The 23,702-nt window shown below is 45.3% G+C and overlaps 1 pseudogene; it reads right to left on the bottom strand.

Annotated features, from left to right (window-relative positions):
* Positions 1 to 21,086: 21,086 nt before the first annotated feature.
* LOC136502948 (putative serine/threonine-protein kinase-like protein CCR3) lies at positions 21,087 to 22,547 on the bottom strand (annotated as a pseudogene).
* Positions 22,548 to 23,702: the final 1,155 nt, after the last annotated feature.

Below are 23,702 nucleotides of genomic sequence, written 5' to 3'. Positions count from 1 at the left end.
GGGGGGGGGGGAGGGGAGGAGGAGGGCGTCCGCAGCTGTGCCACCCCGCCCGTGCGCTCCGTGTACCGCCGCCATGGTCACATGGATCACGCGCGCGCGTGCGAGAGGGAGAGAGAGAGAGAGAGAGAGAGAGAGAGAGAGAGAGAGAGAGAGAGAGAGAGAGAGAGAGAGAGCGGAGAGGAGGAGGGTGTCGGGGTCGGGAACCATCGGGAAGGGGAAGGAGCTGGATGGAGAAGTTGGAGCCACGATATATATTTGTTGGGTGAGGAGGTAACACGATTCGTAGTTTTTGGACCGTGGAATGACGATCGGACGCTACAAAATTTTTTCACCGACGTGGACACCTTGAGCATCGGCCAAAGCAAACTGCTTTGATATATTAGAATGCGTAGACTAAAACACGCGTTTTGGACTAAACGTAGACGACGCCTTCTACTAAAACGTGTTTCAAGCATCTTCCATACAGGCCGTGTCAGAGTCTATAGATATGTAAAAGAGAGATGGCCAATTATATGTATGTATGCCTCTGTAGACACTTTGCATTTTGTCCCAAGCAATGTACATAAGTGTGACGTGGACATTGAGCCTACTCTTTGTAAAATTTTCTTTTTTTTCCTCTTTTGTTCTCTGCCCAGTCCATTCATCGTTCACTCCTTTTCCAACCTCACCTCCCGCGCCCTAAACGTTGTGCGGCATGCCTGAAAGGATCATGATGTCCAAGAGGGAGGTGAATTGGGCTAATTCTAAATTTTCTTGCAATAATTAAATCCTATTGTTAGCCCAATTAACCCCTTGTGCCTAGAAAAGTGTTTCTATTAATATAACGCACAAAAGGACTTGCAACCTATGTTCCAAATTTACTCTAGCATGACAATTCTATGAATGTAAAGACAAGTATTGAATTGCTCAAAGTAAAATTTCAAAGTAAATGCTCAAAGTAAATAGAGAGAGAGGAACGCGGCGATGTTTTGCCGAGGTATCGGAGAGTCGCCACTCACCACTAGTCCTCGTTGGAGCACCCGTGCAAGGGTGTAGCTCCCCCTTGATTCGCGCAAGGATCAAGTGCTCTCTACGGATTGATTCTTTGACACTCCGTCGCGGTGAATCACCCACAACCACTCACAACTTGAGTTGGGTCATCCACAAGCTCTCCGGATGATCACCAAGCTCTCCAATCACCACCAAGCCATCTAGGTGATGGCGATCACCAAGAGTAACAAGCACGAACTCTCACTTGACCACAACAAGCGTAGGGAGACGGGTGGATGCACACTTTGCTACTCTTGCTTCACTAATGAGGCTTCTCTCTTGGATTCTCAAATCTCAATCACCTCACTAGGACCTTGCTCTTCTTGGCACTCACAAATGTGTTTATCAGCTGTTGGAATGAGCAAAAGTGACTCCACACACGAGTGGAGCTTCTATTTATAACATGGGTTGAAAAACGAACCGTTATGTGCCTCTGCGGGGTGACCGGACGCTCCGGTCATGTTGACCGGACGCTCCGGTCAGTTCAACCCACACACCAGTGTTTAAGTGTTGTCTGGACGCTGGCAGGGTCCGATCACCACTGACCGGACACGTCCGGTCGCAAATATCCCTCACTGGAACCTTACTGTACTCGACCGAATGCTGAACCCCCAGGGTCCGGTCAGTACTGACCGGACGCGTTCGGTCGCAGAATTCCTTCTCTAGAACCTTACTGGAGTCGACCGGACGCTGGACCTCAGCGTCCGGTCACTCGACCACTCAGCGTCTGGTCGCGCCAGACGCAATCTCCTTGGTCAAATAAACTGACCGGACCCTGCGGCCAGCGTCCGGTCAGCATTTGACCCTCCATTCACTTCCAACTCTCGATCATATGTGAATGAAGTTTGCTCCAAAGGATCTTAGGCATATGTAGGAGCTACCTAGCGCTGGTTTTGATAAGTGTGCACCACACCTAACTCACTAGACTCGTCTAGGTCAAGCTACCCGTCCATATCCCCCTTAATAGTACGGCCAAAGGAAAAAACAAAGTCCTAAACTACTCTAAGTGTCTCTCCAACTCCAATCGACACTTAGAACTAGTCATCCTTAACCTTGTCATCCATCCTTTGAAAACCGAAATGATTTCCATCGTAGAGGCATGACCACCTTGATTGCCCAATTGATCTCCATTACTATGACATAACTTAATTGTCTCTGCAAAACACACGTTAGTCATAGTAATCTTATATTGTCATTAATCACCAAAACCCAACTAGGGGCCTAGATGCTTTCAATCTTCCCCTTTTTGGTGATTGATGACAATACCACCTCGAGTATGTGAAAGAGTTGAGGTTTTTAACATGCTTGGATCATATAAGCTTTTGTCAATGCGAACAAAGGTGTTAGTCAAGCTTATATGAACCAAGCCAACATGATGTACTCAAAAGATATGAAATAAGCATGAGTACAAGTAATAAAGCTCATTTGCATCGGAGTAAAACGCGAAAGCAAAGGCAAATGAGCATAACACTAGTGATATGACATATAAATAATTCACAGTAGAGAGCACACATGTCATATATCATGGTCACGTAGATATCACTATCACATATATATAGTTCAATGCATGAAAGTTAACACACGATGAATGCATAATAGTGTATCACACATAAAAACTCCAAATGTAATATATAAGCTAAGAAGATAACTAAGCTCCCCTAGATACGTCGCTCCCCCTAAATCTATCACACTCGATCCCTCTCCCCCTTTGGCGTCAAACACCAAAACCTAAGGGTCGGTCGGCGAGGCTGCAGCGGATAAGCCGGGCGCTGAAGTACGAGGAGCAAGCTGGAACTAGGCGCCATCATCATCTGACCCTGAGCTCTGTACTGACTGATCCACTGTAGCTGGAAGCATCACTGAAATGGTCTAGGTCTGAGCTGAGGCAGGTGCTGCCTGTGATGCTGCTGGTATGTCTGTCGTAGGATCTGAAGATGCGATAGAAGAAGGGAGCCTCTAAGTAGTCACGACGACGGGAGCTGCTGTAGAAGGACCTGGGGCATGCATATGTGGTGGTGTAGGCATCCCTGTTAACTCGCTAAAAGATGCTCCAAGACTCCTGGAGTCTGACATGTCAGGCACAAATAGCGAGGATGACTGATTCGGTGTAAAGCCCGTCTGAAATGGTGTGAACTGCGGGGCTATCACTGGCGAGGATAACTACTGGGACACCTATACTATGGGAGAAGCAAACTGAGCTGGAGGCTATCCCTAACTCTGAAGCCCACTAGGCTATACTGCTGGAGTCATCATAGTGGTAGCAGGCTGACCAATCTAGGGCGAAGGCTGTGGCTGTGGGGCCCCAATGGCTGTCACTACATGCTGCATGAATCCTAAAAGCTGCTGCTGCATGAGTAACTATTGCTGCTGCTACTGGAGGATCTACTACTGTCGCTGGAACTCATCCTGACGAGCCTGAAACTGTGCAAAGTTGGCAGCGGTCTCCTGAGCCTGTCATGCCTGATCCTGCTGCATTCGCTCAAGAATAGCAATCAAAGCGGGGTCCGTCTGCGGTGCAGGTGGAGCTAAGCTAGAACTATCGGCCTCTGCATCATGTCTGTGTGGAGGCATCCGAGGAATAGGCAGGTAGTCATCATCAGAACTGTCACTAGACTCACTCCTCTCCTGCTGAGCCTCAAGCTGCTCCTCCTCAGTAGCTGCTATGCCTCTGATAATCTCGTCCTGCTGAGCTACGGACTCTGGTACATCTAGACAATGGCGAGGCTGAGTGGATGCCTGTGGTGTGCTATGCCTGATCCTCTGTGCCATGTTATAAGCTAGAAACTCTGTGGTGGCACCTCTATACTCGGCAACCATCTCTGGGGTCCTAACCTGCACAGCCTTGAGCATTAGGAATGTGATCCAATGTGCATATGGAAGCTGCCTGTGACCCTTGAAGCCCTCAACTATAGTATCCTCCATCTCTGATAGAAGGAGGTCCCAAATATCAAACACAGTCTGCTGCATCAGGGCATTAAGGAGCCAAAGCTGTAGGCGAGTTAGACCCTCTCTGTATCCCAACCAGGGAAGTAGTGTCCTCCTTATGATAGCCTCTAGCACTCGAGCTGTAGGAGTAAGGTCACTGGGGTTCCTCCTCGACCCCTCACCAAAGGGCTCCTTGAAGCAATGTCGCACAAGATCAGTAGGGGGCACCAAACCTCTATGAGGACGCCTGGGAGGCTCTTGCTGTCCATAACACACCTCATGTAACCTAACAGGCTGCTCCTATAGCCTCAGTATCTCCCTAGCCCTGAAACTCATCATCCTGTAGTCTCTACCTCTGAATGCAAAGTGTATGAAGTTATGATGCGGGTCAACGTAGAGCGAAGCATAGAACTACCGAACCCAAGATGGTACATATAATCCTATCTGGCCAATCAGATCTGTCAGCCCCGGTAGATATGATAAGTAGGGGCGAATATGCTCTCTGGCTGCTGCTATAATAGCCTCAATACTGCAGACTCTCTGAGACCAAAAGACTGCCCCACTGTTCAGATATGCATTGTAGAAGTCTTCCTGGAGTGGTGTATAGAAACCCTCTGCTGCTCTCTCATCCCTCCTCGGAGGAAACCACACCTCAAACTCTACAAACATCAGCCGCCAAACCTGCTTGGCCGTGGCGGCCCTCAAGTCAAGATGTACCACTAGAGGCGGACCCTATGGTCTAGGCAGTGGACGCGATCCCCTCCACTGCGTCAGCGGCCTCGGTGAGACTGGAACATGGGTACGACCAGAGTGGCGTAGCTATGGCTGGGGTGCCTGCTCGGTCTCCTCGGCCTCCTTGGCCTGCTGGCCCTCCTGAGTCTCCTGAGCTGGCTGAGGCTCTGCTGGTGGGGGCTGCTGCTGTGGCTCCTGCTGGGACTCCCCCTGAGGCTGAGGCTCCTCAATAGGCAGATGACGTCTTGCCATCATGATAGTCCCAGGTGGACCACCATAAAGACGCTCAGCCTCCTCAACTGCTACCCTCTGTGCTGGTGTAAGCTGCTGATCTACAATGACAACACCACTACGATCACCTCCTCTCTCGGCATGCTCTATGGCCTTAGCGACTACTGCTGCTCTCGCTATCTCTGCATCAGGATACTTACGCTTCTTTGATGTAACCTACTTCGTCGCCTTGCCTTTGGTTCCTATGGGCAAGCGAGGCGGGGGCCTCCGATCGTCATCTCCTGGACCACCACCAACGTTCTTGGTGCGAGCCATCTGATCTGACAAGAGAAAAACTGCCGCTGACAAGATCAACTATCCACTGACACTCTCGAGGCTTGGCCTCGATCTGTACTCGCGAGCTTGGCTCTGAGTTGACTGTCAACTACCACTGACACCTCAACAACACTGACTCGTTGCACGATGGAATAGATGGATATACAAGTAAATACGATATATCTAAAAGATGCGAAACCCTATGAGAGCAAGCAATTTAGATGCAAAATAGAAATGACTAGCTTGATACCTAACGAACCAGCGATCCGATGAAAAGAAAAGTGACACACGGGGAACCACCGGAAGACCTAGGGTTAGGGTTCGTGATGAGCGGTGAATTGACAGCCCTGTATGCAATTGAAGTCAATGCTGTGATGAATTGCTAAGTCGTGGCAAGATGGAAATTTGGATTGCTAGGGCACAAGCAGGGCCTTACCGACGCTGGATGTGGACTGCACTGCCGTTGAGGAGACACGATGGCGAGGCAAGGAGCGGCTCTGGTGAGGCTTGCGCGGACAGGCGCCTTAGGAGCATGGGGAGACACGGAGCGGCTTGGGGAGGTGCTGGCTATGCAGGACAGCGGTGGCGAGCGGCTACGGTGGCGCTCGGTCGCGGTGGCACGGCGGCTGCAGGGCTCGGCGGTGATGGCGTGGCAAGCTGGTGCGGCGAGCTGGCGCGGAGGAGTTATGGTGGCGACAGCGGCTAGGGCATGAACCGGATGGGGCAAAGGGTACGGCCGATTTGGTTAAATAGGGTTCCCCCGTTGACAAGAAAGGAAACAGATAAAGAGTCCTAAAGCCGCACGAGATCTACTGACCGGACGCTCCGGTGGTAGCGACCGGACGCTACCACCCAACGTCCGGTCGATTCCAGAGAGGTCCAATTCCTCTGGAATCGCGATTAGACGCGTCCGGTGGACACCAACTGGACGCAGCCAGTGTCCGGTCAACCTAGCCTTCGTCTTCATCACACGACCGAACGCTGAGACGTCTTCTGACCGGACGCTGAAAGACAGAGTCTGGTCACTCCTTTGCAGCGAGTTCACCTCCTATGAACTGATCGGACGCTGGACTGTAGAGTCCGGTGCAGCGTCCGGTCACTCTTTTCCAGCAAATCTTCAATGTTCCTCCGCGCTGCCTATTCCCAATCAAGTCCCAACCTAAATAAGATCCAAATAAACACCAATTGGGACTGATGTGAGTGACCTCTCTCAAACCCTCAAGTTGTTCAAAATATTTTGCCTTAGGCTATAATTCTTTTTAAGAAAATAGGCAAATAAGAGGGCAAATCGAACAAAACGACAAAATAACATCCATGCATATGCAATACTTGTAAGTAAATCTAGTTGCTTGTCAAGTTTGATCCAAGGTTAAGCTTCTTCACACGCTTTTCGGCGGTTATCTTAACCATGTTAGACAAGCCCTATATGCATTACTAAAAATTAAACATGTTGTATGTTACAATGAATGCAAGGGACAACACAAGCTCAATTTTTAGTGAAGTTACTAAAATCAAGTACATTGAGTTCATTCCGTAATCTACAAAATGTAGCCTCATCTAGCGGTTTAGTGAAGATATCCTCTAATTGATCTTCGGTTCTTATACCTTCTAGTGATATATTATTTTTAGCAACAAGATCTCTTAGAAAGTGATGGCGGATATCTATGTGCTTCGTGCGAGAGTGTTGAACTAGATTATTTGCAAGTTTTACTGCACTTTCATTGTCGCACAAAAGAGGTACCTTTTCTAGAACTACACCATAGTCTAGCAAAATTTGTTTCATGTATAATATTTGTGCACAACAAGCACCCACGGCAATGTATTCCGCTTCGGCGGTGGACAAAGCCACACTATTTTGTTTCTTGGAGGACCAAGACACAAGTGATCTACCAAGTAAATGGCACCCTCCGGATGTGCTTTCTATCAACTTTGCAACCGGCATAATCCGAATCAAAATAGCCAACTAATTCAAATATAGCTCATTTTGGATACCAAAGGCCAATGCTTGGTGTGTGCTTAAGATACCTAAGGATTCTTTTTACGGCAATTAAATGTGTTTCCTTAGGATTAGCTTGAAATCTAGCACACATACACACACTAAACATGATGTCGGGCCTAGATACGGTTAAATATAACAAGCTACCAATCATGGAACGGTAGAGAGTTTGATCAACCGGGTTACCTCCCTCATCTAGGTCGAGATGTCCATTGGTAGGCATTGGTGTCTTGATTGGCTTACATTCATCCATCTTGAATCTCTTGAGAAGATCTTTTGTATATTTCTCTTGGGAGATAAAGATCCCTTCTCTCATTTGCTTGAATTGAAAACTAAGAAAGAATGTAAGCTCTCTAATCATTGACATCTCGAATTCCTTTGACATCAATTCACCAAATTCTTTGCATGAATCTTCATTTGATGATCCAAAAATGATATCATCAACATATACTTGACAAATGAAGATATGCCCATCAAGCTTCTTAGTGAATAGTGTGGTGTCGACCTTCCCAATAGTGAAGCCCTTCTCAATGAGGAAGTCCCGAAGGCGCTTATACCAAGCTCTTGGGGCTTACTTAAGCCCATATAGCGCCTTGGACAACCTATAAACATGATTAGGATATCTAGGGTCTTCAAACCCGGGAGGTTGATCAATATAGACTAGTTCATTAATAAAGCCATTTAAAAATGCACTTTTTACATCCATTTGATAAAGTTTCATTTCATGATGTGATGCATATGCAAGGAGGATATAGATGGCTTCTAGTCTTGCAACCGGTGTAAAGGTCTCTCCAAAATCCAAACCTTCAACTTGAGAGAACCCCTTTGCAACTAGTCTTGCTTTGTTCCTCACAACAACACCTTGATCATCTTGCTTGTTGCGGAACACCCACTTTGTTCCAATGACTCTTGCACCTTTTGGTCGCTCTTCAAGAGTCCAAACTTCATTGCGAGTGAAGTTGTTCAACTCTTCATGCATGGCATTGATCCAATCCGGATCCTTAAGAGCTTCTTCTACCTTGGTAGGCTCATAGCAAGAGACAAAAGAGTGATGAGTAATAAATGAAGCAAGTTTTTGAGATCTAGTCATTACTTCTTTTGATGGACTCCCTATGATGAGATCTTGTGGATGATCTTGTTGTAGAGGTGTATTTCTTCTATTGACCACTTGAGGGGGAGGTTGTGGAGCATCAACATCTTGTGCTTGTACCACCATTTGCTCATGGGAAACATGAGTATCTTCATTTTCTACTCTCCCATCTTTTTCACCATCTTGTGGCTCACTTGATGAAGAAGGTGGATCAATCACTTGTACATCATCTTCATCATCTTTAGGCTTGATGTCTCCAACTGGAATGTTCTTCATAGCCTCCCTCAATGGTTCATCACCTACATCATCAAGATTCTCATGTGCTCCTTGAGAGCCATTAGATTCATCAAATTCCACATCATATGTTTCCTCAACCAAGCTGGTGACATGATTAAATACTCTATATGCTTTGGAGTTTGATGAGTAACCAACAAGGAAACCAATATCACAACGCCTTTGAAACTTTCCTAGGTGTTGCCGCTTCTTGTAGATATAGCATTTGTAACCAAACACCCTAAAGAAGGAGACGTTTGGCTTCTTCCCATTGAGTAACTCATAAGGAGTCTTGCCATGGAACTTTTAAAGAAATAGGCGGTTGGATGCATAGCATGCGGTGTTGATTGCTTTTGCCCATAGAGCTTCGGGGGTGTTGTACTCATCTAGCATTGTTCTTGCAAGAGTGATCAATGTCCGGTTCTTTCTCTCAACTATACCATTTTGTTGAGGAGTGTATGTTGCGGAGACCTCATGTTTGATTCCAACTTCATCACAATAGGTTTCAATGTTTGTGTTGTCAAATTCTTTCCCATTGTCGCTTCTAATTTTCTTGAGCTTCACTTCAAATTCATTTTGTGCTCTCTTGGCAAAGTTCTTGAAGCAAGATGCAACTTTGGATTTGTCATGAAGAAAGAATACCCATGTATACCTTGAATAATCATCAACTATCACAAGACAATAAAGATTTCCTCCCAAACTCTTGTATGTTGTTGGTCCAAATAAATCCATGTGAAGGAGTTTAAGCACTCTTGTGGTTGACATGAAAGCTTTAGTTGGATGGGTATTTGCAACTTGCTTGCCGGCTTGACATGCACTACAAAGCTTGTCCTTCTCAAACTTCACATCCTTCAACCCTCTCACCAAATCATTCTTCATAAGCTTCTTGAGTGAGCTCATCCCAACATGAGCAAGTCTTCTATGCCATAGCCACCCAAGTGTTGTTTTGGTAAAAAGGCAAGTCTTTAAGTTAGCATCTTCGATGGTGAAGCCCACTAGATATAAGTTGTTGTATCTAAATCCTTGGAATATCACTTGATCATCATCCTTCTTGGATACAACAACCTCCTTCTCGGTAAACAAGCATTGGAAGCCAAGATCACACAATTGTCCAACGGATAGCAAGTTGAAGCTCAATAAAGCAACATATAGCACATTGGAGATGGAATGATCATTTGATATTGCTACTTTGCCCAATCCTTTAACCTTGCCCTTTGAGTTATCTCCAAATGTAATTCTCTCTTGTCCATCGACTTCTTCATCAAGTGAGGTGAACATACGAGGATCACCGGTCATATGTTGTGTGCAACCACTATTAATAACCCAATGACTTCCACCGGTCTTGTAGTTCACCTACACACAAGAGATTCAAGCTTTAGGAACCCAAACTTGTTGAGGGCCCTTCACCTTCTCAACAAGTGACTTAGCAACACAAATCTTCTTAGGCCTATTCTTGTTAGGAGGTCCTAAGAACATAACTTTCATCTTTCCACTAGAATCCTTTCTAAGCATGTAGTGAGCATTGAAGGCAAAGGGTCTAGCATGCTTGGGCAAGGGTTGTGGTGGTGGAGTTTGGCACTCATGAGCAAAGTGACCTTCTTATCCACACTCAAAACATCTCTTTGGCTTTGGCTTTGGCTTTGATTATTGTTGAACTTGAGCCTTCTTCATCTCTATATTTGCCACATATCCAATGCCACTTCTATCCATTTTCATGACGGTGTTCATGAGTAGCTCACTTTGGAGATACTTGCCTCTTGCAAACTTGCTTAATCCAATCTTGAGATGCTCTTTCTCCAACTTGAGCTTCTTGTTCTCTTTCTTGAGTGCATTACTACCTTTATCTTCCTTGAGTGCAACATTGTTTCTTTCATCTTTGAGTTTCTTATTTTCTTCTTTTAGCTTCTCATTTTCAAGAATCAAGTCACCATCATGATCAAGAGTTTCTAGCACAATGGTGTTGTGGATTTTGAACTCTTCAAACTCTTTCTTGAGCTTTTCATTGTCATGCTTGAGCTTGACATACTCATCATAGTCATTGCACTCAACCACTTGCTTGCCTTTGCCACTAGATCCTTGCTCAATGCTCTCATCAATTAAATCATCACATGATGTGGCTATATCAATCTTAACAACATGGTTAGTAGCATCATGTGGCTCATTTGGTAAAAATTCTTGAGCAATAACAAGAGTATCATGATTGATCTTAAGAGTTGTATATTCATCTTTTAGCTTGTTGTGGCTAGTGATGAGCTCGTTGTGCACCCTCTCAAGTTTATCATGTTTATCTTTAAGCTCTTTCTTAGAGGATTTAAGTTCTTTGAGTTTGGATGACAAAGCATCATTTGCTTCTCTAAGCTCAACATTAGCCTTTTCTATTGTATCACATTTTGCTAAAAGTGAATCATTTTTGGCATCTAGTTTTTCATTTTTAGCTCTACTCTTTCTAATGATCTTAGTGTATTGTCTTAGTATTTTAACAAGATCATCATATGAAGGTGAATCATCATCATTATCACTATCGTTATCATCATCACTACCTTGCTCATCATCACTACTATCATCATTATTAGTTACCTTGCGTTCACCCTTGGCCATAAGGCATAGGTGTGTAGAAGATGATGGCGGTGGTGGCGGTGAAGATGAGAGATCAATAGCTATGGCAGCCACCTTGTCATTGTCACTATCATCATCGGATGATCCACTAGATGAATCAATGTCCGTGAGCCAATCATCGATAATGTAGGCCTTTCCACTCTTCTTCTTCTTGTGGAAGTCTCTCTTCTTGCCATCTCTCTTCTTGTTTGGCTTATTCTTCTTCTTTTCATCTTCTTCTTCATTGCTTGAGTCATCTTTCTTGCCCTTGAACTTGTTCTTGAACTTGTCTTTCTTGGGCTTGGTGCATTGGTGTGCTAGATGACCAAGTTCACCACAATTGAAGCAATCCATTTCAAAGATTGGCTTTCTCCTAGAGCTTGTGAAGAACTTCTTCTTGCCATCAAACTTGATGCCACTCTTGTTTAGCTTCTTTAGCATCTTGGCGGCTTTCTTCACCATGAGAGCAATATCTTCATCTTCATCTTCTTCATCACTTGAACTCTCATACTCAAGTCTTGCTTTGCCCTTATCTTGACTAGCTTTGAATGCTAAATCTTTTTCTTTCTTTTTAGTAGAGGATGAGCCATCTTGAGGTGTGATGTGCATGTACATCTCATGAGCATTGATCTTTCCTAAGATTTGTGTTGGTGTAGCGGTGGAAAGATCATCTTGATGTAGCACGGTCACAATATGCCCATATTTGTCAATGGGAAGCACACTCAAGATCTTTCTCACAACGTCGGATGGTGACATTTGAGTAAGTCCAAGCCTATTAACTTCCTCTACAAGAATATTCAAACATGAATACATTTCATTAGTACATTCTTTAGGAAGTGTTTCAAAAGAGTTGAGCTTTTTTATGACAAGATGATAGCGTTCCTCATGCTCACTCTTTGTTCCCTCATGGAGCACACAAACGTCTGACCATAGTGCATGGGCGTCTTTGTGGTTCCTTACACGGTTGAACACATCTTTGCAAAGGCCTCTAAAGATGGTATTGTGAGCCTTTGCATTCCATTTTTCATATTCACTTCATCGCCTTGAAGTTGTGCGGGATTCCTAGGTCTTGGGAAGCCATGTGAGGCGGCTCTAAGTATTCCAACGTCTAGAGCTTCTAGATACGCCTCCATGCGAATTTTCCAATATGGAAAATCATCCCCCTCAAAGATAGGAGGAGGTCCATCCCCGTGAGACATCTTGCTCTAAGCGGTTAAGCTTAAAAATGCGAGCATGAGGATTTGATACCAATTGAAAGGATCAAGATGCCCAAGAGAGGGGGGTGAATTGGGCTAATTCTAAATTTTCTTGCAATAATTAAATCCTATGGTTAGCCCAATTAACCCCTTGTGCCTAGAAAAGTGTTTCTATTAATATAACACACAAAAGGACTTGCAACCTATGTTCCAAATTTACTCTAGTATGGCAATTCTATGAATATAAAGACAAGTATTGAATTGCTCAAAGTAAATTTTCAAAGTAAATGCTCAAAGTAAATAGAGAGAGAGGAACACGGCGATGTTTTGCTGAGGTATCGGAGAGTCACCACTCCCCACTAGTCCTCGTTGGAGCACCCGCGCAAGGGTGTAGCTCCCTCTTGATCCGCGCAAGGATCAAGTGCTCTCTACGGGTTGATTCTTTGACACTCCATCGCGGTGAATCACCCACAACCGCTCACAACTTGAGTTGGGTCATCCACAAGCTCTCCGGATGATCACCAAGCTCTCCAATCACCACCAAGCCGTCTAGGTGATGGCGATCACCAAGAGTAACAAGCACAAACTCTCACTTGACCACGACAAGCCTAGGGAGACGGGTGGATGCACACTTTGCTACTCTTGCTTTACTAATGAGGCTTCTCTATTGGATTCTCAAATCTCAATCACCTCACTAGGACCTTGCTCTTCTTGGCACTCACAAACATGTTTATCAGCTGTTGGAATGAGCAAAAGTGACTCCACACACGAGTGGAGCTTCTATTTATAACATAGGCTGAAAAACGAACCGTTATGTGCCTCTACGGGTGACCGGACACTCCGGTCATGTTGACCGGACGCTCCGGTCAGTTCAACCCGCACACTAGTGTTTAAGTGTTGTCTAGACGCTGGCAGGGTCCGATCACCACTGACCGGACACGTCCAGTCGCAAATATCCCTCACTGGAACCTTATAGTACTCGACCGGACACTGAACCCCCAGGGTCCGGTCAGTACTGACCGGACGCGTCCGGTCACATAATTCCTTCTCTGGAACCTTACTAGAGTTGACCGGACGCTGGACCTCAGCATCTGGTCACTCGACCACTCAGCGTCCAGTCACGCCAGACGCAATCTCCTTGGTCAAATAAACTGACCGGACCCTGCGGCCAACGTCCGGTCGCACCGGAGCCAGCGTCCGATCAGCATTTGACCCTCCATTCACTTCCAACCCTCGATCATATGTGAATGAAGTTTGCTCCAAAGGATCTTAGGCATATGTAGGAGCTACCTAGTGCTAGTTTTGACAAGTGTGCACCACACCTAACTCATTAGACTCATCTAGGTCAAGCTACCCGTCCATACCCCCCTTAATAGTACGGCCAAAGAAAAAAACAAAGTCCTAAACTACTCTAAGTGTCTCTCCAACTCCAATCGACACTTAGAACTAGTCATCCTTAACCTTGTCATCCATCCTTTGAAAACCAAAATGATTTCCATCATAGGGGCATGACCACCTTGATTGCCCAATTGATCTCCATTTCTATGACCTAACTTAATTGCCTCTGCAAAACACACGTTAGTCATAGTAATCTTGTATTGTCATTAATCACCAAAACCCAACTAGGGGCCTAGATGCTTTCAATGCCAACGTTTTTCCACCTTGACTCGCCATCACGGTTTGTCTCAACGAAGGTGTGTGCAGCCTTGGTCACATGCACACTTTGGCCAAGGGGCCCATGGTGGAACCTAGGGTCCACTATAGTTGGATAAAGGTACCGCAACCCAACAACATGGCCCATGGCTCAGGGTTTTGCCCTAGCCAAGGCATGGCCTAGCCTCACTATGGCGCGGCCTTGCCTGGGCCGCTCCCCTCAGCATGGTATGGCTTACACGACCTAATGGTGGGTATGACCCCAGCCTGCTACCCCGACAGCCACATAACCCACCCTGCACGGCCTAGTCCCCTCCCAGCCTCTCCTGCCTAACCTAGTGCCCCACACCATAGTTGCTTGCCTACTCCCTCAACTACTCCTACCTTCACAGCTCCATTTGGCTCCTAGCTATGACTCCTTCCTCTGTCTTCATCTTTGGCCACCAGATCTACCACTACGACGGCCAAAACCACCAATTTTGACTATATATAGTCGCCTCCTCTCTCCTCTAACCATCCCCCTCATTTTTCTTAGTCTCCTTGCAATGGCCGATGTTGATCCATGAGCTCATCGTCGGATCTGCCCCAAAACCTTGTCTCCTCTTCCTCTTCTTGTAGATCTATGGATCTTGGTCTTCAACGACCTCTCCGATGCTCCAATTGCATCGGTAAGCTATAAGTGGAACCCTAACTTCATCTTGATCCCATATCCCTCTGAACTCTCTCCTCTCTCCTTGTTGATCCATGGATCTTGATCTAGTTCTAATACCTTAACATCTTGTTGTTCTTGCAACTGTAGGTCGTAGGCATCTTGTTGGTGTAGTAGCCCCCAATAAGAAACCAGAGGGTCCCCCTCCTCTGATCGTAGATCTATGGATCTTGGTCTCATCAACATCTCTGGTGCTCCAGTTGCACATGTAAGAAAAACCCTAGCCCTAACTTCGTCTTGATCTACCTTACCATCTCTCCTCTTTTCTTAACGTCTGCTTCTTACAGGTCACAAGCATATTGCTAGTGCGACAGTCACCATTGAGGAAGGCAATGGAGAGGTTGCAAGCGTCCAAGAAGAAGGCTCTAACCTAATATTTCACACGTCTACTGTTTGGGCTTCCATAGATCCACCAGTCATTGGCTCATGCAGTGCCCAAGGGACATTGATGATGGGCTCGGGAACCTTGGCATCCTAGGAGTCGCAAGGAAAAAAAGCAAGAGCAAATTTTCTAAAGGATCTGAAGATTAGCAGCCTAGACGCACAAGGCTAATCAGCAGAGAGGCACGTCCCAAAGGCAAACTTGGAGTGAATGAGGCAGCCACCTTCCTTTTGCTAGTGTCGACCACCTATCGCAGTGAACACATGACCGTCGTATGCCCCCAATTGAGGCACACAAGGAATTTGATTGGCCTACAGCAATGTCTTCTTCAATGACCGAGAGAGAGGCAACGAGGAGCCGAGGACATGGTAATCCGCCAAGATTTGAATTTGAAGAAGAATTTTGACCAGAAGTAGGAACACTCTATTGGGGACTAGCTTTTAAGAGCCATGATCAAGGTGATCGAAGACCAAAGCTTTAGGGAAGAGTAGACGGTCAAAAACCCAAGCACGGGAAGGTTTGGAAACAATCGAAACAAGGTTGGCACCCGAAAGAGGTGGAGCATGAAGGACCTCGGCATAAGATTTCTTCATGGAAGATTTTGAACCGATTGAATGATAAGCAGAGTCCTCTCCTTTGTTGAAGAGAGCAAGCTCACGCTGCCAATTCGAACCACCATTGCCCCAAAGATGGAACTAGAGCTTGAAGAGATCACAGTCAAACGAAGCAAGCTTGAGCACAAAAAGACCACCACTCTGGTGGACACAAAGAGAGCTTAAAAACTCTATCCGCAAGGAGAGAGACATGAAAATAATGAGCATCACCGCCAATGGTGGATTGGACTATCAAACTAACGGAGGCTGGGGAAAGGCGAAACTTACAACGCCCGAAGGCAACAAACAGGGTGAAAGGGCAATCCCCTAGACCAGGCCAAGAGATTGGAACCCCAAACTTGCACCAAACATCTTCCTAAACCTTGAGATCTAGGGAGAGGCTAGGGAGCTCCATGGTAGACTTCGAGGAAGGAGAGACTTACAAGGAAACGCAACAACCACAACCAAGGAGAGGTTGAAGATGAACTCATAGAAGCGCTCGGGAGGACATCATCTAGACAATAACCGATGAAGGTGCCCTCAATCCATGGCCGGTTGAGGCTCTTGGGTCATCCTATCCTAGGAGCACCCCCTCACCCTCAGTGATCTCCTCCATCAGTGCCACTATCATGATGCTTGATCACTGCTTGAAAGGACTCAGGTCCGGTGCAAGGCAGCAGAGGAGGAAAGCGTCCAATGCCCGAGGACTGAACGGCCAGGCGAAGGGCAGCGTTGGATGGTTCCCTCAATTCAATTAGTTACTTCACACATGAACTGTGATTGGGGTATTGTTCTTCTTCTTCCTAGCTACCAATCTGGAAGGATTATTACGAGCTCAGAGACTCCAAAGCGGCCAAGAAAATATATAGAGATAGAGAGGAGAGTTATCTTTGTCACCCAAACTCCTAAAATAGAATGTTCCCTATAGGTATTCCTAGCACGGGCATAGAAATCAACATCGAATCAGAAGAAATTTTAGAAATTTAAAGCACTAAAGGTGACCATCATTAGGAAAAAATTGATCCGATGCTTAGGAAGCAATCGAGGTGCCTACTTTAGGGGCCAACGGTTTGAGAAAATGGTGTGCTGGCTCGCTCTGCAGATTAGTTGTAACCTTTGAATCATGAAACAAAAATACTAAGGAAAATAAACCAATGGCCCAACACTACGTAAAAAACGTTTTTAGCAACGGGATGAATTTTTTATAGGGGCGACTGGTGATAGAGCCGTCCCTACAAATGGTTGCCAAATGAGCCGCCCGTACAAATGAATTTGTAGGGGCGGCCGGTGTTATCAGTCGCCCCTACAAATGGCCCGATTTGTAGGGGCGGCTGGATATCCAGCCGCCCCTACAAATCAATTTGTAGGAGCGGCTTAATATCTAGCCGTCCCTATAAATTGATTTATAGGGGCAGCTCAATATTGAAGTGCCTCTACAAATGGACGCCAAATATTAAAAAAGTAAGTACTAAAATTCAAATTTTGTAAACGACCTTGGATGAAGAAACAATCAAAATAAAAGTTGTAGATCTTGAAAAGTTATGAAACTTTGTAGTTGACAACTTTTTCAGTTGAAATCATTTACTACTTGAAAATACTGTTTAAAATTATTGTTCCCGTTTTGTCCTCTAATTCGGAGCCAATTCTTAAAACTGGTCTAGTTTTCGCATACGAACTCCGATTTTGACGTTCCATATATCAAAATCGATCAGAAAAAAATTTCGGATCCGTCCATTCCCGCCTTGTCGGGGTCGGAGAATTTTAAATTGGTCAAAAACTGGTCACAAGATCATCTTTTCGTGGTCACAAGCTTTTTGTCGATTTTGAGCACGTCTTCTGAAATTTCCATAGGCCACGTCTTTCACTTGTTTGAGCTCATATTTTCTGTGGTTACTTCTTTTGTGCTCCTAAGTGAAGAAAAAATATCAAAAAAATAAAAATAAAAAGTTAAAATTTCTCAAAAAACAACGACAGCCCAAAAAATAGAAAAAAAGAGAGGGGCAAAAGAGGAACAATATCTAGAGGAGCACATAGAGAAGGCCAAACGTTATTTTAGAAGACTAATTGATTTCAAATAAAAAAAATCATGAACATAGAAGTTGCATAACTTATCAAGATCTACAAGTTTTATTTTGGTCATTTCTTTATCCGATAAAGTGATAATAACATTGTTCATAAAATTTACATATCTCTCTTATAGTTTCATAAACAATAAGAGGGATATGTAACATTTGTGAACAATGTTACTACCACTATGTCGGATGAATAAATGATCAAAATAGAAGTTGTAGATCTCGGAAAGTTATGAAACTCTATAGTTGATAACTTTTTAATTTGAAATCATCTTGTCAAGGAAAATTACATTTGAATTTCTAAAATTTAAAATTTAAATTTTATAAACGACCTCGGATGGAGAAACAACCAAAATAAAAGTTATAGATCTCGAAAAGTTATGAAACTTTGTAGTTGACAACTTTTTCAGTTGAAATCATCTTGTCAAGAAAAACTACGTTTGAATTTCCAAAAATTTGAAATTTAAATTTTTTAAACGACCTCAGATGGACAAACAGTAAAAATAAAAGTTATAGATCTTGAAAAGTTATGAAACTTTGTAGTTGATAACTTTCTCATTTGAAACCACCTTGTCATGGAAAACTACGTTCGAATTTCTCAAATTTAAAATTCAAATTTTGTAAGTGACCTCGGATGGAGAAACTACCAAAATAAAAGTTGTAGATCTCGAAAAGTTATAAAACTTCGTAGTTGACAACTTTTTCATTTGAATTAGTTTAGGGCCTCAAACAATTAATTTATGCTCAGTTTTGTATAATACATGGGGAATAAAATAGATTGTGGACACAAGTGAATGTGAGGTGTAGTGGTAGAGGAGATGGAGCGTGAGAGAGAGGTCGCCGATTCGAATCCCGGTCGGCGCAAAGTGTGCAAAAATCATGAAAAATGCTGCAACCATAGAGTGAGGGTGTGTGTGACTGTCGGTGGGGACCTCCTCGGTTAAAAAAAATTTTACTATTTTTTACCCTTTTTCGTGGTTTCTAGAAATTGATTTATAGGGGCGGCTCAATATCCAGCCGCCCCTACAAATCGATTTGTAGGGGCGGCCTGGGAACCGCCCCTACAAATCAGTGATTTTTTAGCCACCCTTACATAGGGGCGGCTGGCAAAACCGCTCCTGCAGAGAATTACCAGCCACCTCTAAAAACGTTTTTCTACATAGTGCAAAAGAGAGGAAGGATCGGATATCCCTACTTCTGAGACCTGCAGCTCTACTTTGCCCTCACCTGCCAGCAGAGGATTCTGTATGCCATCGTCGCCGCGAAGGCCTACGTGTATACGTAGACGGGCACCACCAACGTAGCCGAGCCACCTCGGCCCTTGGACTACAGCGGCAGGTCGCACATGGCGTAGGAGGCGCGCCCACGGGGAGCAGTACTTATATATATATATATATATATATATATATATATATATATATATATATATATATATATATATATATATATATATATATGTATATATGTGTGTGTGTGTTTATATATGCTTATTTTAAGATACTTCAAATATGGCTATGTGAAAAATTTTAATGGAGCCCATATATTTTTAGTATATATGCTGTGTTATATTGCCATCATAGCAGTATATATATAAAAATAAGTACAACCATATAATGTGTGTATAATTGACATACATACTACACTAAATAGTCTAGTATGATCACATGCTTGGTACGGTCTTGTTTTTAAGGGTTAAGTCCAATTTACACCCTCCAACTTGCAGCAAAGTTCGGATTTCAACCTCAAACTTCAAAACCGGACAACTTTGGCCCTCCAACTCTCGAAAAAGTTCAACTTTCAACCTTCTGGGCGGTTTCGTGGGTGAACAGTAACTTTTGATATTTTTTGGAGCACCGAAATTTTATATTATTTTTTCGAGCATCTTAACGTCCTCAAATGAAAAAACTCAAAACTACAAAGTTGTAGATCTCATCGAGGTCTACAGTTTACATATAAAAATTATCTTCATCCGACATCGTATTGAAGGGTTTTCTATTTTTTGAAATTTGAGTCTCATCACGCGATAAAATATGGCGCTGAAATTTTATATTATTTTTTCGAGCATCTTACTGTCATCAAATGAAAAAACTCAAAACTACAAAGTTGTAGATCTCATCGAGGTCTACAATTTACATATAAAAATTATCTTCATCCGACATCGTATTGAAGGGTTTTCTATTTTTTGAAATTTGAGTCTCATCACGCGTGAAACAATTTTGTCGCGTGATGAGACTCAAATTTCAAAAAATAGAAAACTCTTTAATACGATGTCGGATGAAGATGATTTTTATATGTAAATTGTAGACCTCGATGAGATCTACAACTTTGTAGTTTTGAGTTTTTTCATTTGAGGACAGTAAGATGCTCGAAAAAATAATATAAAATTTCAGCACCATATTTTATCGCGTGATGAGACTCAAATTTCAAGAAATAGAAAACCCTTCAATACGATGTCAGATGAAGATAATTTTTATATGTAAATTGTAGACCTCGATGAGATCTACAACTTTGTAGTTTTGAGTTTTTTCATTTGAGGACGTTAAGATGCTCGAAAAAATAATATAAAATTTCGACGCTCCCAAAAATATTAAAAGTTACTGTTCACCCGCGAAACCGCCCAGCTGAGAGTTAACTTTTTCGAGAGTTGGAGGGCCAAAGTTGTCCGATTTTGAAGTTCGAGGTTGAAATCCGAACTTTGCTGCAAGTTGGAGGATGTAAATTGGACTTAACCCTGTTTTTAAAGCTCCATTTATTAATTTTGATGACGGGGAATCCAGCAACCGTGGAAGCCGTAGGGGAGGACATATGGGAACCTGACGCGCGCAGTCTCTTGGAACGTGGTGGCGTCCAGGACCAGCGCATAGCCATCTCCACCAGCGCCACTTACAATAGATATCACCACCCCTGTTTATTAAACAGATTTATTTTTTGATTTGTTATTATTACGAAGAAACAAATTAAGGCCCTGTTTGGTTACATCTCCTAAAAACTTTAGGAGCTAAAATCTAAATAGAATCTGTCTAAAGAACCAAACACCCTCTCCTAAAACCTTCTAAAAGTTTTAGGAGGCTGGTTTTTCTTTAGGAGCTTCACCCCTGCTAAAACCTCCTAAAGTCCTTCCTGGACCCCACTACCCCTCATTTATTGCTCTCTCCCCCCTCTCTCTCTCCTAAAGAAGGATAAAAGTGTCTTTGTTCAACAACATTTATTGCTTTTAGTCAGTTTTAGGAGGTACAATCAAACACTCTTTTAGAAGATTTTAAAAAGCTGCCTAAAACTTTTAGGAACTAAAGTTTTAGGAGCTCGGAACCCCTGAGTCCAAATAGTAGTGTATATATCTGTTGGCGACAACGTCTGATATGGCCGGGCGGCTATCCCCATGCAGGCACAGACAACGAGCCGCCGTGTTGGCCACCAGCTGCAGCGGCTGGATCTGCTGCCACGTCACCGGCTGCGGCGCTGGACGCCTGTCGAGCATGTCTCGGAGCGTGCCGGCCTGGCTGGTCGGCAGCGCGAACGACACCAAGGTCATGGCCACCACGTTCGTCCCAGACACTCAACACAGGGGGCTGCCCCGTCAGCACCTCAGCATCACCACGCCGAGGCCGTACACGTCGCTCGCTGACCTTATGCGGCCCGTGCTGAAGTACTCCGGGTCGGCGTACCCTCCGTGCAACGCAGCGCCGGCTACCTCCACGGCCTGGGAGTCCACGCCCGACGCCCGCGGCCCGGCACACCGACAAGCCGAAGCCGGACAGGCGCGGCGCCCAGGTGACGTCCAGCAGGACGTTGGAGGAGGCGACGTTGCCATGGCTGATGAGCGGCACAGCGTGGCAGTGCAGGTGTTTGATGGCGCGCGCTGCGCCCAGCAGCACCTGCACGCGCGTCTTCCAGGACACCGTCACCGGTGACGACGAGGACAGCTGCGACCTGCAGCCGCCATGCCCGTGCAGTTGGTCGTAGAGCGAGCCGTTGGGCATGTACTGGGTGCGCTCCCCATCGTCGGCGCAGGTGCCGAGGAGGCGGGTGATGTGGTCGTGGCGGAGCGGCGAGAGGATGTGCTGCTCCTTGAAGAAGGCATCCTCCGCGCCTCGCCGCGCGCGGTCGAGGCGCTTCACGGCCACCTCAGGCCCGTTGCGGAGCTTGTCCTTGTACACATTGGCGCCAGTGTCGGCGTCGTCGCTGAGCACGACGGTGAAGTTGTTGGTTTCCAGCGTGAACTCCCGATCCTCAGCTCCCATCTCCTGCTCCTAGGGATGGATCCAAGATAACAATAGGAAGACAATCCAGTAAGCACCATGGTAATCACTTGTGTTTGTTCCAGAGCTAGCACAGAAATTTAGAGATGAACACGTACATACCACCAGCTGGAAAAGGGATTGGGAACTGGAGGTGGTGTGATTTGCATCGAGACGGCTGGTTATGCAGATGTGTAGCCGATTGCTGGGATGAGCGAGAGGTAGGAGTCGATCTTCTTCTCGACGTCCCTGAACCTGTCGGCCATCCTGGAGGCCGTGAAGAACTGGTACGTCCGGTCCCTCCCCTGGCAGGACATGACGAGCTCGTGTGCCTCCGACAGCGCGCCGTTCAGCCCAGCCAGCGCCCGCACGGCCTCCGGGTCCTGCCGCATCAGGCGTGGGAGCAGCTCGCCGAGCATGTCGACGCGGCGCGCTAGGAGCTCACAGTCCTTGTTGTTCTGCTGAGCCGTCCTCGCCGCCTGCCGGATCTTGGCGATGAGCCTGGCGTGTGGTGTCATCTAGGTCCATGTACTGTTAAAATACTGTTTATAGGTTTCTAAACTTGGTTTCAGGGCTCATTCAGGTCCAAACAGGTCTTAAACCACCCTGCACGCTGACGTGACATGCTGACTATGCATTTAACACGTGACCCAGCTGTCAACCACTTTTTCCTAACTTCTCCCACCTCTCGTCATCGAGCAGAGGTGCTAGACTCGCCGCCCCGCCCGCGCTGGCCTCACCGCGCCGCCCCACGCCGGTGGCCGCGCTGCCCCACGCCGGCGGCCCGCGCTGGGCCTGTAAAAGGAGTAGGGTTAACGTGTCACCCCTTAGGGTACACGGTTCCGTGTTATATAGAGGTGGGAAGAGCCCCCCCCCCGTGGCTTACATGTTTGTCAAGATTACAATAATCAGATCCACTAATCTAGGAACTAATTACGGTTTACATATGTGCCATACGGCTTACATGAAGACTTCTATCTTCTAACATCCTCCCTCAATCTCAGCCACTTCTAAGGTTGAGGTTGTCTCTAAATTTTCTTAACTTGACTACAGGAAGAGCCTTGGTAAAACCATCAGCTACTTGATCACCTGTTGAGATGAATCTCACATCTAACAACTTTTGAGCCACTCTTTCTCTGACAAAATGAAAGTCTATTTCTATGTGTTTTGTTCTTGCATGGAACACAGGATTAGCTGAGAGATAGGTTGCTCCAAGATTATCACACCATAGCCGTGCTCTTGGGGGATGATGAATACCGATTTCTGTCAACAACTTTTGAATCCATAGCAATTCTGCAGTTGCATTGGCCAAAGCCTTGTATTCGGCTTCTGTGCTAGACCGAGAGACAGTAGGTTGTTTCCTAGCTGTCCAAGAGACCAAATTACTACCAAGGAACACAGCAAAGCCACCAGTGGATTTTCGGTCATCAACACAACCAGCCCAGTCAGCATCTGAGAACGCACTAACAAGCATTGATTCTGATTTCTTGATATGTAACCCAAGTTTGATGGTGCCCTGTACATACCTCAGGATACGTTTCACGACGCTCCAGTGAACTGTAGTAGGTGCATGCAAAAATTGGCAGACCTTATTCACAGAGAATGAAATGTCCGGTCTAGTCAATGTTAGATATTGTAAGGCTCCAACCACACTTCGGTACCTTGTTGCATCA

This window comes from Miscanthus floridulus, chromosome 14 (assembly GCF_019320115.1).
Source record: "Miscanthus floridulus cultivar M001 chromosome 14, ASM1932011v1, whole genome shotgun sequence".
Classification (NCBI taxonomy): Eukaryota; Viridiplantae; Streptophyta; class Magnoliopsida; order Poales; family Poaceae; genus Miscanthus; species Miscanthus floridulus.
This window is presented reverse-complemented; position numbering and strand designations above follow the sequence as displayed.